We start from the raw sequence: 12,471 nt of genomic DNA, 5'->3' as shown, positions 1-12,471 counted from the left end.
GTTCACCTACTCTGTGTCTCACAAAGACACGGCGGTTGGAACCAAAAATCTCACATTTGGACTCATCAGACCAAAGGACAGATTTCCACCAGTCTAATGTCCATTGCTCGTACTTCTTGGCCCAAGCAAGTCTCTTCTTATTATTGGTGTCCTTTAGTAGTGGTTTCTTTGCAGCAATTTGACCATGAAGGCCTGATTCACGCAGTCTCCTCTGAACAGTTGATGTTGAGCTGTGTCTATTACTTGATCTCTGTGAAGCATTTATTTGGGCTGCAATTTCTGAGGCTGTTAACTCTAATGAACTTAACCTCTGCAGCAGAGACAACTCTGGGTCTAGCATTCCTTTGGCGGACTGATGGACTGTCGTTTCTCTTTGCTTATTTGAGCTGTTCTTGCCATAATATGGACTTGGTCCTTTACGAAATAGGACTATCTTCTGTTTACCACCCCTACCTTGTCACAACACAACTTATTGTCTCAAATGCATTAAGAAGGACGGAAATTCCACAAATGAACTTTTTTAAATGTAATTTTTTTTTTACCCCTTTTCCTCCCCAATTTTTTGGTATCCAATTGTTTTTAGTAGCTACTATCTTGTCTCATCGCTACAACGGGAGAGACGGGAGAGACGAAGTTTGAAAGTTATGCGTCTTCCGATACACAACTCAACCAAGCCGCACTGCTTCTTAACACAGTGCGCATCCAACCCGGAAGCCAGCCGCACCAATGTGTCGGAAGAAACACCGTGCACCTGGCAACCTTGGTTAGCGTGCACTGCGCCCGGCCCGCCACAGGAGTCCCTGGTGCGCGATGAGACAAGGATATCCCTACCGGCCAAACCCTCCCTAACCCGGACGACGCTAGGCCAATTGTGCGTCGCCCCATGGACCTCCCGGTCGCAGCTGGTTACGACAGAGCCTGGGCGCGCACCCAGAGTCTCTGGTGGCTCAACTGGTGCTGCAGTAGAGTGCCCTTAACCACTGCGACACCCAGGAGGCCCCTCAAATGAACTTTTAAGGCACACCTGTTTAACTGAAATGTATTCCAGGTGACTACGTCATGAAACTGGTTGACAGAATGCCAAGAGTGTGCAAAGCAAAGGGTGTCTAATATAAATATATTTTGATTTGTTAAACTTTTTTGGTTAATACTTGATGTGTTATTACATAGTTTTGATGTCTTCACTATTATTCTACAATGTAGAAAATAGTAAAAACATCACTTTCCAATTTTGTGATTACGATCTTGTCTTATCGCAGGAGGTCCCCAAATGGGCTCTGGAGTGGTGACGGTTGAGTCCTGCGTCTTCCGAAACATGACCGGCCAAGGCGCGCTTAACAACTGCTCGCTTAACCTGGAAGCCAGCCGCACCAATGTGTCAGGAGGAAACACCGTTCAACTGACGACCGCAGGCGCCTGGCACGCCACAACGAGTAGCTAGAGCGCGGTGAGCCAAGTAAAGCCCCCCCCCCCCCCCCGGCCAAACCCTCCGCTAACCCAGACGACGCTGGGCAAATTATGCACCGCACTATGAGACTTCTGCTCCCTGTCACACTTGGGAGGCCTGCGAGATACTGCTTATGATTGCAGAGAGATGGGCCTAGTGCAAACCATTGCTTGCAGCAGCTCTACTGCACTGTGACATCGCAAATAATTGTATTAATTTTACTTATTGTTTTATTGGAAAACAACAAACGGCTGTTTTTGAAACGTTAAGAAAATGTGTCCATTTGTCACATCCCTAACACGCATACATCCATCCTCAGGAGACTGTGCTGTTTCTCAGTATAAGCCTGAGCGTTCTCTCTGCTGCTGATTTCTCCCTGTGTGACTTATGACTCATATGCAGTCAGGTGGGAACAATAGCAGCAGCCAAGCACACAGCCACAAGCAGGGAGGTAGACACATGCATCAAATTTAGACAACGTCTATTTTCCCTCTCTGTCCCACGGTGCACATCCGCTCCCTACCAGGGATCTCCACATCGGTCCTCTGTCATGTCCACAACCATGACAATAGCTCAGCTTTAGTTTCATGGGGGCAGTTTGGTTCACTGTGCAAAGTGGTGGTAAAAACAGCAAGGTTGGTTGGTTGGTAATTGCCACGGACCTCACAAAACAATATTTTCGAAATACTTAGGTGCCGATACGATATGTATTGCGACTATCACGACCCTGTTAGAACATAACGTTCTGAAGACCACATGCTTCTTAGCTTGGTGAAAGTGTCGTTGTCCTATGGATATTTTGCATACAACCTTCTCACAATGTTCTGAGAATGTTGCAGGATACTCAGCTAGCAAATCATGTTCTGAGAACCCCATGTTTCTTTGGCGGGAAATTCAGTACATAACGTTTCCTCATGATTTTATTTAAGTAGTGCTTGATTGATAGTGGCACAAGACTTTGCCAAGGAGCAGACCTTTTGTAATGAGTTGAAACCTAGCCCTGACCTTCTCAGTACTAACACTCTAAATGCCACCCCGTTCCTCTATGGCCATTACCTCATGTGTTGACATGATGTGACAACTGGACACCAGGGTTAGGGTAAACTCCTTTTTCAATTCAGTTAATTCAGAAAGTAAACTGTAATTCAAATTTTCCTCAATGCTTTTCTACAAGGAAAATAAATTTAACTGGAATTCGATTTTCTTTTTTCTCCTGTGTAGCCTGGGAGTCTGGATGGGTAACTCAACTTTCCAGTCTGAAACTTAGGCACAGCTTTATAACAGATCCTAGGTCAGTCTAGGTGCACTATTGTTGTCCTGTCCTCCAATGCTCTCGCACTAGCCTTAGGGCAGTTCAATCTCCACTGACTGGTCATGGGTCAGTTTAGATGCCTTGCCATCTGCTACGCCAGCCTTAAACAACCAGCAAGGACTGAATGTCTCTGTGTGTATATATGAATGGGACAGATATACCATGCTGCTTCCCAAATGGCAGCCTATTCCCTTTTGTAGTGCACTACTTTTGAACAGGGCCCATAGGGAAAAGGAGTAGGGTGCCATTTGGGATGCTGCTTCGTAGTGTTGGTGGTAGTTTGAAAGTGAGTGCTGTTTTTTTAATAGTAATTCTGGCAATATAGCCACCTTTTTGGAGGGGATTGATGCCCTAAATGAGCCCTGAAAAATGTAAAGCTGTTTCAGACCTACTGAAAAGCGCTATGCACATACAAGCCGTGATCGTTCATTTAATACTGTATAGATATGAGCTCTCGCTAGGCAACATTTTGAATGCAGCGTGTGATGACTTCATTTAACTGTCAGAGCAGTATGGAGGAGCTGTGTCGGGAACGTTGATATGCCACGTTTGTTTAGTTGATTAGTTTTAATGCTTCCTCAAAGCAGCGCACTTGGATGTCATCTCCTCTGAGAAATGCCTTCCCCCCACCTTCTCTCAACTGTTATTGCTGAGTATAATAAGGATGGTAATTGCCAGGGACCTCACAAAAAGATATTATCACGATACTTAGATGCTGATGCGTATTGCAATTCTTATGACCCAGCTAGCACATAATGTTCTGAGAGCATATGTTTCTTAGAGCTTGGTGAGAGTGTGCGTGGCGGTCCTATGGTTATTTTACATACAATCTCCCCGCAGCGTTGTCTCTAGACTGAAAACCCTGCTCTCCAGTCAGCAGGAGGCCAAGCCAGTCCGCCGGGCTAGAACTGTTTTATTCCGTGTTTATACACTGACTCAGAAGCAGAGCATATGTACGAGTAAACACTTTTACCTCTCTCACTGAAAGGGCACTTTTCAATATCACTGCTCCCCGAGCTCTTGTTTATTATAATCGATGACGACAAAAAAAAAAGTGTATCCATCCGTATGTACGGCCACATCATCGATCGCCATAGCAACAAGTGTCCCAGAGCAGCCTTTTGGAGAGAAGGAAAACAAAAAGCCACAGCTGGCCCCATGGCGTCGCCGATGGCAAATGAGACGAAGGACGCACTCCAGCTGTCGTATATAGGGTGATTGGCGAAAAGGCTTTGCTTTTTTTGTTTTGCTTTTTTGCGACGGAGGCTGTGGCATATTTTCCCGGGCCCCAATCAAGACAGAGCTGCGTCTCAAAGGGCATCCTATTTCCTATATAGTGCACTTCTTTTGACCTCAGCGTTTTGGGCCCCGGTATGAAGTACTGCACTATATATAGGTAATAGGGTGCCATTTGGGCCACTGATTGAGCATCTCATCAGGGCTGGAGAATCACAATCCGCCAGCATCTCTCTGCACAGCTGCAATTAACTCAGAGCGTTGCCCCTTGTCTTTCTGAGAGGGAGGGGGGGGACGCTAAGGGGAACGGGGAAAGGATAGGAGAGGGGTGAAGGAGAGGGAGGGGGAGGAAGAGAAGCATCGGATGGGAATGAAAGAAGGGAAGATTGAGGGAGAGGGAAAGCAAATGATAGTCAAGTGGATGGAGAGAGGGAAAGGCATAAGCGGTAGGGAGAGAGACAGAGAATGGGGTCTTTGACTGCTTGTCGTGTACGCCTGTCTATCTGGAGAAAGAGACATTGAGAGAGAAAAAGTATCGTCTCACTTTCGAATCGATATGTATCATGTCAAACCATGGAAGAGACAGAGCCCACTTTTTTTTGGGGGGGGGACAAACGATTTGATGAATCTCTTTCCTGGATAATCTTGATGACCTCAGGAGTAGCCTGAAGCATGTCTGATCAACAGAACACGTTTAACCTGACATGCGTCACTGCTATGTTGTAGATAAGCCAGCGAAATTGTGAGTGGTCTAAACAAACAGTGTAAACACTACGGTCCAATTGTCACACTGAGATTTTCCCACTTAGCTGTGTGACCGGAGTCAGTTACCCAGGTCCACATTCTCACGTTATTGCGGTGTTTATTGGAATGGGGTGTCCTCATCTCTATTCTGTTTTCACTTACATATCAGTGTTTTTTCACTAGGATTGTCCGTCGACCACCCCTTCTGGGACAAATGCTGACCTGGGGTTAGTTTAGAATTTCCCCCACTATTGGTTAAGGATTGGGGGGAAAGGAAGCGGGTCTTACATCTGTACATAGGGGGAAACTTTGCATCAGCGTGACAGATCAGATAAGAAATGACAAGGTCGATGGCACCAACGCCCCCCCTGTCAGAAGTACTGCACTATATAGGGAACAGGGTACCATTTGGAACGCAGGTACATTGTCTGTCTGAGTGCCATGTAAATCAATACCTACTCTCAGGGTCACGTCCTTATAAGCCTGTTAAATAGAGAGTGTTTGACATAACGGAGGTGAGTTGTACCAGTGGAGTGGGAGGGAGATGGGAAGTTTAGATGAAGTGAATTGATGCTGTTAATGTTGTTTATGTTTTGGATGTTCGTCAATGTCATAGTTTGAAGCCCAAGGCAAATTTCCACATTGTGTGGACAGATTTTCTATTTTTTTTTATTTAGTTTTTCTGCTATACTCTAACGTTACTCTTTATCTGTTCTAAGTAATTCATCTGAAACAATGTTTACTGACAGAGCGGACTACAGTTGTCTTTGCATAGTCTGCCATGTTCTTCCATCCCCTCGAATTTACAAGACCACCAACGCCATCCTCTTCATCCCTCTCATCGAAGCCAGCTCTCCCCATCTCCCTCATGATTGGAAGCGCTTCACAGTCGTTTTAGTGCCGCGGCCTCTAAGAGAACTCCAATTTAGGTGATGGATTGTGTCAAATTGTCCTCCATAAATATTTATCAAGGAGCTAATTTCCGAGACAGCTAACGCTGATAAAATGGAGACGCTTGGTGTGGGCTCACAGGAGCGACCGCTTTGGGAGAGACATACAGTTGAAGTCGGAAGTTTACATATACCTTAGCTAGATACATTTAAACTCAGTTTTACACAATTCCTGACATTTAATCCTAGTAAAAATTCCCTGTCTTAGGTCAATTAGGATCACCACTTTAGTTTAAGAATGTGAAATGTCAGAATAATAGTAGAGTGATTTATTTCAGCTTTTATTTATTTTATCACATTCCCAGTGGGTCAGAAGTTTACATACACTCAATTAGTATTTGGTAGCATTGCCTTTAAATTGTTTAACTTAGCCTTCCACAAGCTTCCCACAATAAGTTGGGTGAATTTTGGCCCATTCCTCCTGACAGAGCTGATGTAACTGACTCCGGTTTGTAAGCCCTCCTTGCTCGCACACGCTTTTTCCATTCTGCCCACAAAGTTTCTATAGGAATTCAGTCAGGGCTTTGTGATGGCCACTCCAATACCTTGACTTTGTTGTACTTAAGCCATTTTGGAAGTATGCTTGGGGTCATTGTCCATTTGGAAGACCCATTTGCGACCAAGCTTTAACTTCCTGACTGACGTCTTGAGATGTTGCTTCAATATATCCACATAATTTTCCTCCCTCATGATGCCATCTATTTTGTGAAGTGCACCAGTCCCACCTGCAGCAAAGCATCCCCACAACATGATGTTGCCACCCCCGTGCTTCACGGTTGGGATGGTGTTCTTCAGCTTGCAAGCCTCCCTCTTTTTTCCTCCAAACCCAATGATGGTCATTATGGCCAAACAGTTATATTTCATCAGACCAGACTCCAAAAAGTACGGTCTTTGTCCCCATGTGCAAACCGTAGTCTGGCTTTTTTTATGGCGGTTTTGGAGCAGTGGCTTCTTCCTTGCTGAGCGGCATTTCAGGTTATGTCGATATGGGACTCGTTTTACTGTGGATATTGATACTTTTGTACCCGTTTCCTCCAGCATCTTCACAAGGTCCTTTGCTGTTGTTCTGGGGATGATTTGCACTTTTCGCACCAGAGTACGTTAATCTCTATGCTTATACTTGCGTACTATTGCTTTTACAGATCAACGTGGTACCTTCAGGCATTTGGAAATTGCTCCCCAAGGATGAACCACACTTGGGGAGGTCTACCATTTCTTTCCGAGGTCTTGGCTGATTTATTTTGATTTTCCCATGATGTCAAGCAAAGAGGCACTGAGTTTGAAGGTAGGCCTTGAAATACATCCACAGGTATACCTTCAATTGACTCAAATGATGTCAATTAGCCTATTAGAAACTTCTAAAGCCATGACATCATTTTCTGGAATTTTCCAAGCTTTTTAAAGGCACAGTCTACTTAGTGTATGTAAACTTTTGACCCACTGGAATTGTGATACAGTGAATGAGAAGTGAAATAATCTTTGCCAGCACCCCATTGATGGGCATGGTGTATGGGCACCCCATTGATGGGTAGATCAGCTCCTCTCCCCTCATTAAAGACACTGGTCGGTCCCACACAAGCACACAAAGGGCACTGATTTACGTTATCAATGTTGGTTATGATTAGCATGGTGGAACCAACGTGATCGCTGCATTACATTTTCTATTTCACTTCAGATACAGTGCCGTCAAAGTATTCATACCCTTTGAATTTTCCCACATTTTGTTGTGCTTCAGCCTGAATTTAAAATGCATTTATTTTGGATTTTGTGTCATTGGCCTCCACACAGTACCCCATAATGTCAAAGTGGAATTATGTTTTTAGAAATGTTTAAGTTAATTGAAAATAAAAAAGATTGCTTGGACTCACCCTGTGTGCAATATAGAATTGTACGATCCCTCAGGGAGAGCAGTGAATTTCAAACACAGATTCAACCACAAAGACCAGGGAGGTTTTTCACTGCCTAGCAAAGAAAGGGCACCTATTGGTAGATGGGTAAAAAAGCAGTCATTGAATTTCCCTTTGAGCATGGTGACGTTATTGATTCCATTTTGGATGGTGTATCAATACACCATGTCATGACAAAGATACAGGCATCCTTCCTAACTCAGTTGCTGTAGAGGAAGGAAACTGCTCAGGGATTTTACCATGAGGCCAGTGGTGACTTAAAAACAGTTTTGAATTGTTGAATTGCTGTGATAAGATAACTGAATCATGTTAAGGATCTGCTTGTCATCAGCAAGGACTAGAGAGAATTTTTTTATAAAAGAAACAGAATAGAGCTAAGTAGAGACAAAATCCTAGAGGAAAACCTGCTTCATTCTGCTTTCCAACAGACACAGGTGACAAATTCCACCTTTCAGCAGGACAATAACCTAAAACCCAAAGCCAAATATTCACTGGAGTTGTTTACCAAGACAACATTGAATGTTCCTGAGTGGCCTAGTTACAGTTTTGACTTAAATTGGCTTGAAAATGTATGGCAAGACTTGAAAATGGCTGTCGAGCAATGAAGAACAATCAACTTGACAGAGCTTGAAGAATTTAAAAAATAAATGTGTGCAAATATTGTATAATCCAGGTGTAGCAAGCTCTGTGAGACTTGTCCAGAAAGACTCACAGCTGTAATTGCTGCCAAAGTGGATTAATAGCATGTATTGACTCAGGGGTGTGAATACTTATATCAATTTGATTTCACTATGTGGAATGAGTCAAGGTGTATGAATCGAGGTTTGGAACCGGTTCAGGGAACAGAACCAAAAACTGGAAAAGGACTAAATCATTTGATACACAGAACCAGAAACTAAAGTGATCTATACTGTTCCCGAACGTTACTGATATTTTAAAAGCATGGGATCTTTTTAGTATCTGCCCTGAATGGTGAAGTCATTTAATTTCAAGTGAAATGTTAAGAAGTAAATTTTAGAGGTTTAAAAAGGAACGCCATAAACCGGTACTTTTTGGGGGGTTTGAACTCGAAGCCCCTATTCCGCATATTAGCTAGGGTCCTTCGACAGGGCATACAAACCATATAACTTTGGCTGTGGAGGCATGGTCAATCCCGTATAGGGCCCTTGATCCTTTGAACGGGTTGTGGCAATGAAACAGCGCCCCATTCAATGAAGGGAAGCGGAGGGGCGATTTGCACGTGGAGCTTGGCAAAATGGGGTATGATTTGTTGACATGCTTGTAATCCAAACTCATCCCTGGTTTTCTCCGTTTTAGACGAGAATTACTTTATGACCAAAATTATCCTATTTACACTTTGTAGTCAATTTTGACTCGTATCTACGCCTCAGGCTGTTTTTAAAGGGATTAGTTGCTTTTTAGGAGCACCAATAAGAAGAGATTTGCTTGGGCCAAGAAACACGAGCAATGGACATTAGACCAGTGGAAATCTGTCCTTTTTGGTCTGATGAGTCCAAATTTGAGATTTTTGGTTCCAACCACCGTGTCTTTGTGTGACGCAGAGTCGATGGACGGATGATCTCTGCATGTGTAATTCCTACCGTGAAGCATGGAGGAGGAGGTCTGATGGGATGCTGTATTGCTGCAGAATGCTGTGGTAGCCATACTGGTTAAGTGTGCCTTGAATTCTAAATAAATCACACAGACAGTGTCACCAGCAAAGTACCCCCACATCATCTGGTTTGCATTTAGTGTTCCTATCACATGTTTTTCAACCGCACAAGGACCCAACACACCTCCAGGCTGTGTATGGGCTATTTGACCAAGAAGGAGAGTGACAGAGTGCTGTATCAGATGACCTGTCCTCCACAATCACCCGACCTCAAACCTGTTGAGATGGTTTAGGATGAGCTGGACTGCAGAGTGATGGAAAAGCAGCCAACAAGTTCTCAGCATATGTGGGAACTCCTTCCAGACTGCTGGAAAAGCATTCTAGGTGAAGCTGGTTGAGAGAATCCCAAGAGTGTGCAAAGCTATCAAGGCAAAGGATGGCTACATTGAAGAATCTCACTTTTTTTTGGTTACTACATGTGCTATTTCGTAGTTTTGATGTCTTCACTATTATTCTACAATGTAGACAATAGTAAAAAATAATGGTGTAGTAGATGTCAACTTTTGACTAGTACTGTATGAAAGATTATGTGAAAATCTATGTAAAACTTCATGTGAAATATCATCACATGTGAAGTGTTCCAAAAACACATGGTTTCACATGTACAAAACATGTGGAAATATCACATGTGAAGTCGTGTTTTTTTTCTTCCAGTAAGGGTCTTTCCCATTTTCCATTCAGTCCATCAATTTGATGTATTTATTTATTCTTAATCTCCCTCCTCCCTCTACCTCCTCTCCTCCATCTTTCCCCCACACTCTATCACTTTCTCTCACACCCACAATCTGTCCCCTGTCACTTCCCTGGACCATGAAACTCTGAAAAAACAGAGAAAAATGTTATCAAGCTATGCAGATGGAAGCTGAATAGAACCCTAGTCCTTTATGTAAACTTTCCTCACACACACACACACACACACACACACACTACTCCTGAGATAGCTTCCCCTAATCCTCACTCCCTCAGTAGTCTCTCATTTGCAGTGAATGCATAACCTGCCGTGTGTAGACTAGACTGGGTTTTGGAGTCGGCGTAGGCACTTCTCTAACGAGTCTTGATACAGCTCAGTGCTCACCGCACTCATCCCAATCACACAACGCCACAACGCTGTCTCTCTGCCATCAGTGTTTATGCTAATGTGAATATTTGTATTATCTCCAAGTGGGTTTAATGGAAGCGAATCAGGCACAGAAGCAGACTTCCAAAATGGCCGCGTTGATTTGTGCGTGGACAAGGGTCGAACAAACAGGTCTCTAATTTCCATAGCTATCGGAGAAAAGAGTTGTGCTCATCAGTGAACAAGTCCAAGTCCAACTCCAGAGGAAGTTTGAGTGATTGAGGAAACACCTCTTGATGTGAACTTGCTAGAGTGTTGAAGCTAACTTGGTTGATTGAGAAACTCTGCTTAAAGTAATAAAACTTGCCGAACTCTTTTTAAGTTAACTTTACCAAGTGTTTTAAGTTAATTTCATCCCATGAAAAACTTAATGTAAGCACAAAGGCTTGACCTTGCTAAAATTTGGCAAGGAGAAATTATCTTGTTAAGTGAACTCAATTAAATGAACCAGAAGAGCAAACTATGACTGGGCAATTTTTGTTTTTACTTGAGTAAACTTGACCTATCCTGATACTCACCTCCGTTACCTTGACCTTGTCTAACAACACTGTGTTTTGACACTGACACCCAGAGGGAAGTAGTGGTATAGTGTAAACTATAAATCACTCACACAAATGTTCACGCAATGTTAGCAGGCCTCTAATGTTAGCGCTGGAGCTGTAAGACCAGTTGTTTCCCTCTACATCCCAGTCGCACACATACACAAGTCGGTTCTCCTCCAATGTATTGCAGTTTAACAATGCGAATATGCAGTAGTACATCCGATTTGAATGCATTTTGGAATGGGCATGTGTTCTGAGACAGTGCCGACAGTTCAACGGAGGGTCAGGTCCAATCTGTTCATTGGAGGAGACTGTTGTCATCTATTTCAGGCTAGCTACTGCCAAGCCTGGAGACAGAGCAAGAAAAGTCCAATGGGGTAACTATAGGTTAGGTCCCTGTACCCTCTCAATCCAGACCAAGTTTATAGTCTTCTCTACTCTAGCCAAGTTCCTTCCCGCTTCTTTCGTCTATGCGTCTGTTTGTAATCCACAATGTTTTGGAGACGAGACACACTTATTTTTTTACCCTTATTTTACTAGGTAAATTGACTGAACACATTCTCATTTACAGCAATGACCTGGGGAATAGTTAAAGGGGGGGGCATAAATGAGCCAATTGGAGACTGGGGAGGATTAGGTGGCCATGATGTTACGAGGGCCAGATTGGGAATTTAGCCAGGGCACCGGGGTTAACACACTTCTGCTCTTACGATAAGTGCCAAGGGATTTTTTGTGAACACAGAGATTCAGGACACCCATTTAACGTCCCATCTGAATGACTGCACACCACACAGGTCAATTTTCCTCAATCACTGCCCTGGGGCATTGGGATATTTTTTTTTTAGACCAGAGGAACGAGTACCTCCTCCTGGCCCTCCAACATCTGAGGCATATGTCACAAAGCCAACTAGACATATTTGGGATTTTCTAAAGATGGCCATCTTCAGTTAGCTTCACAGTCCTATGAAGTTGGATACTGATTAATCACCTGCCATTAGACCGCAGACATACTTATTTGGTCTGTGAGTTTATACATAACCAACAACATTTTGGGGTCACGAGACACCTGGACTTCAGATCTCTTGCTTGTTTTGGTGGCGTCAACACACCATTGATAAACATATCACACAAGCTAGACAATGGGAGTTGGAATACACAAACCTCTCATTGCAAAATGGCCGCCTCAGTGTCGGCGTGTTCCGCTATCAACAGCATGTTGCACGGGGTTGTTGCATCATAGCCAGCAGGCACTCCATGCCAGGTGTGTCAGTGATGCCTATGCCCCGACTATGCCCGTTATCACTGGCATGGTGTCGATGCCAGGCTGTCACAAGAATTGAGTGCCCCCTTCCCCCTCTCTCTTGTGCTGGAGATGCCCTTGTTGTTCAGGGCCACGGTGAAACAGAGTGGGGGGCAAATAGATCAGGCTGCTGGGTTAGGGTTAGGCTGTGACGTCAAGCCCTCGGCTGAAAGCTATCCCACAAGTTATACTTCCTTTATCAAAAGGACAACAGTGGAGGTAGAGAAAATAGTAGAGGCTTGTT

General features: G+C 43.9%; 1 protein-coding gene across 12 annotated transcripts in view; it reads left to right on the top strand.

Moving 5' to 3' along the window:
* The window catches only part of LOC135509634 (pleckstrin homology domain-containing family A member 7-like), a 202,004-nt gene that overhangs the window by 63,474 nt on the left and 126,059 nt on the right, over positions 1-12,471 (top strand). The gene's annotated exons all lie outside the window — the stretch shown is intronic.

Source organism: Oncorhynchus masou, chromosome 22 (assembly GCF_036934945.1).
Source record: "Oncorhynchus masou masou isolate Uvic2021 chromosome 22, UVic_Omas_1.1, whole genome shotgun sequence".
NCBI classification, from domain to species: Eukaryota; Metazoa; Chordata; class Actinopteri; order Salmoniformes; family Salmonidae; genus Oncorhynchus; species Oncorhynchus masou.
Note: the sequence above shows the minus strand (reverse complement) of the source record. Positions and strands in the feature narration are given on the sequence as shown.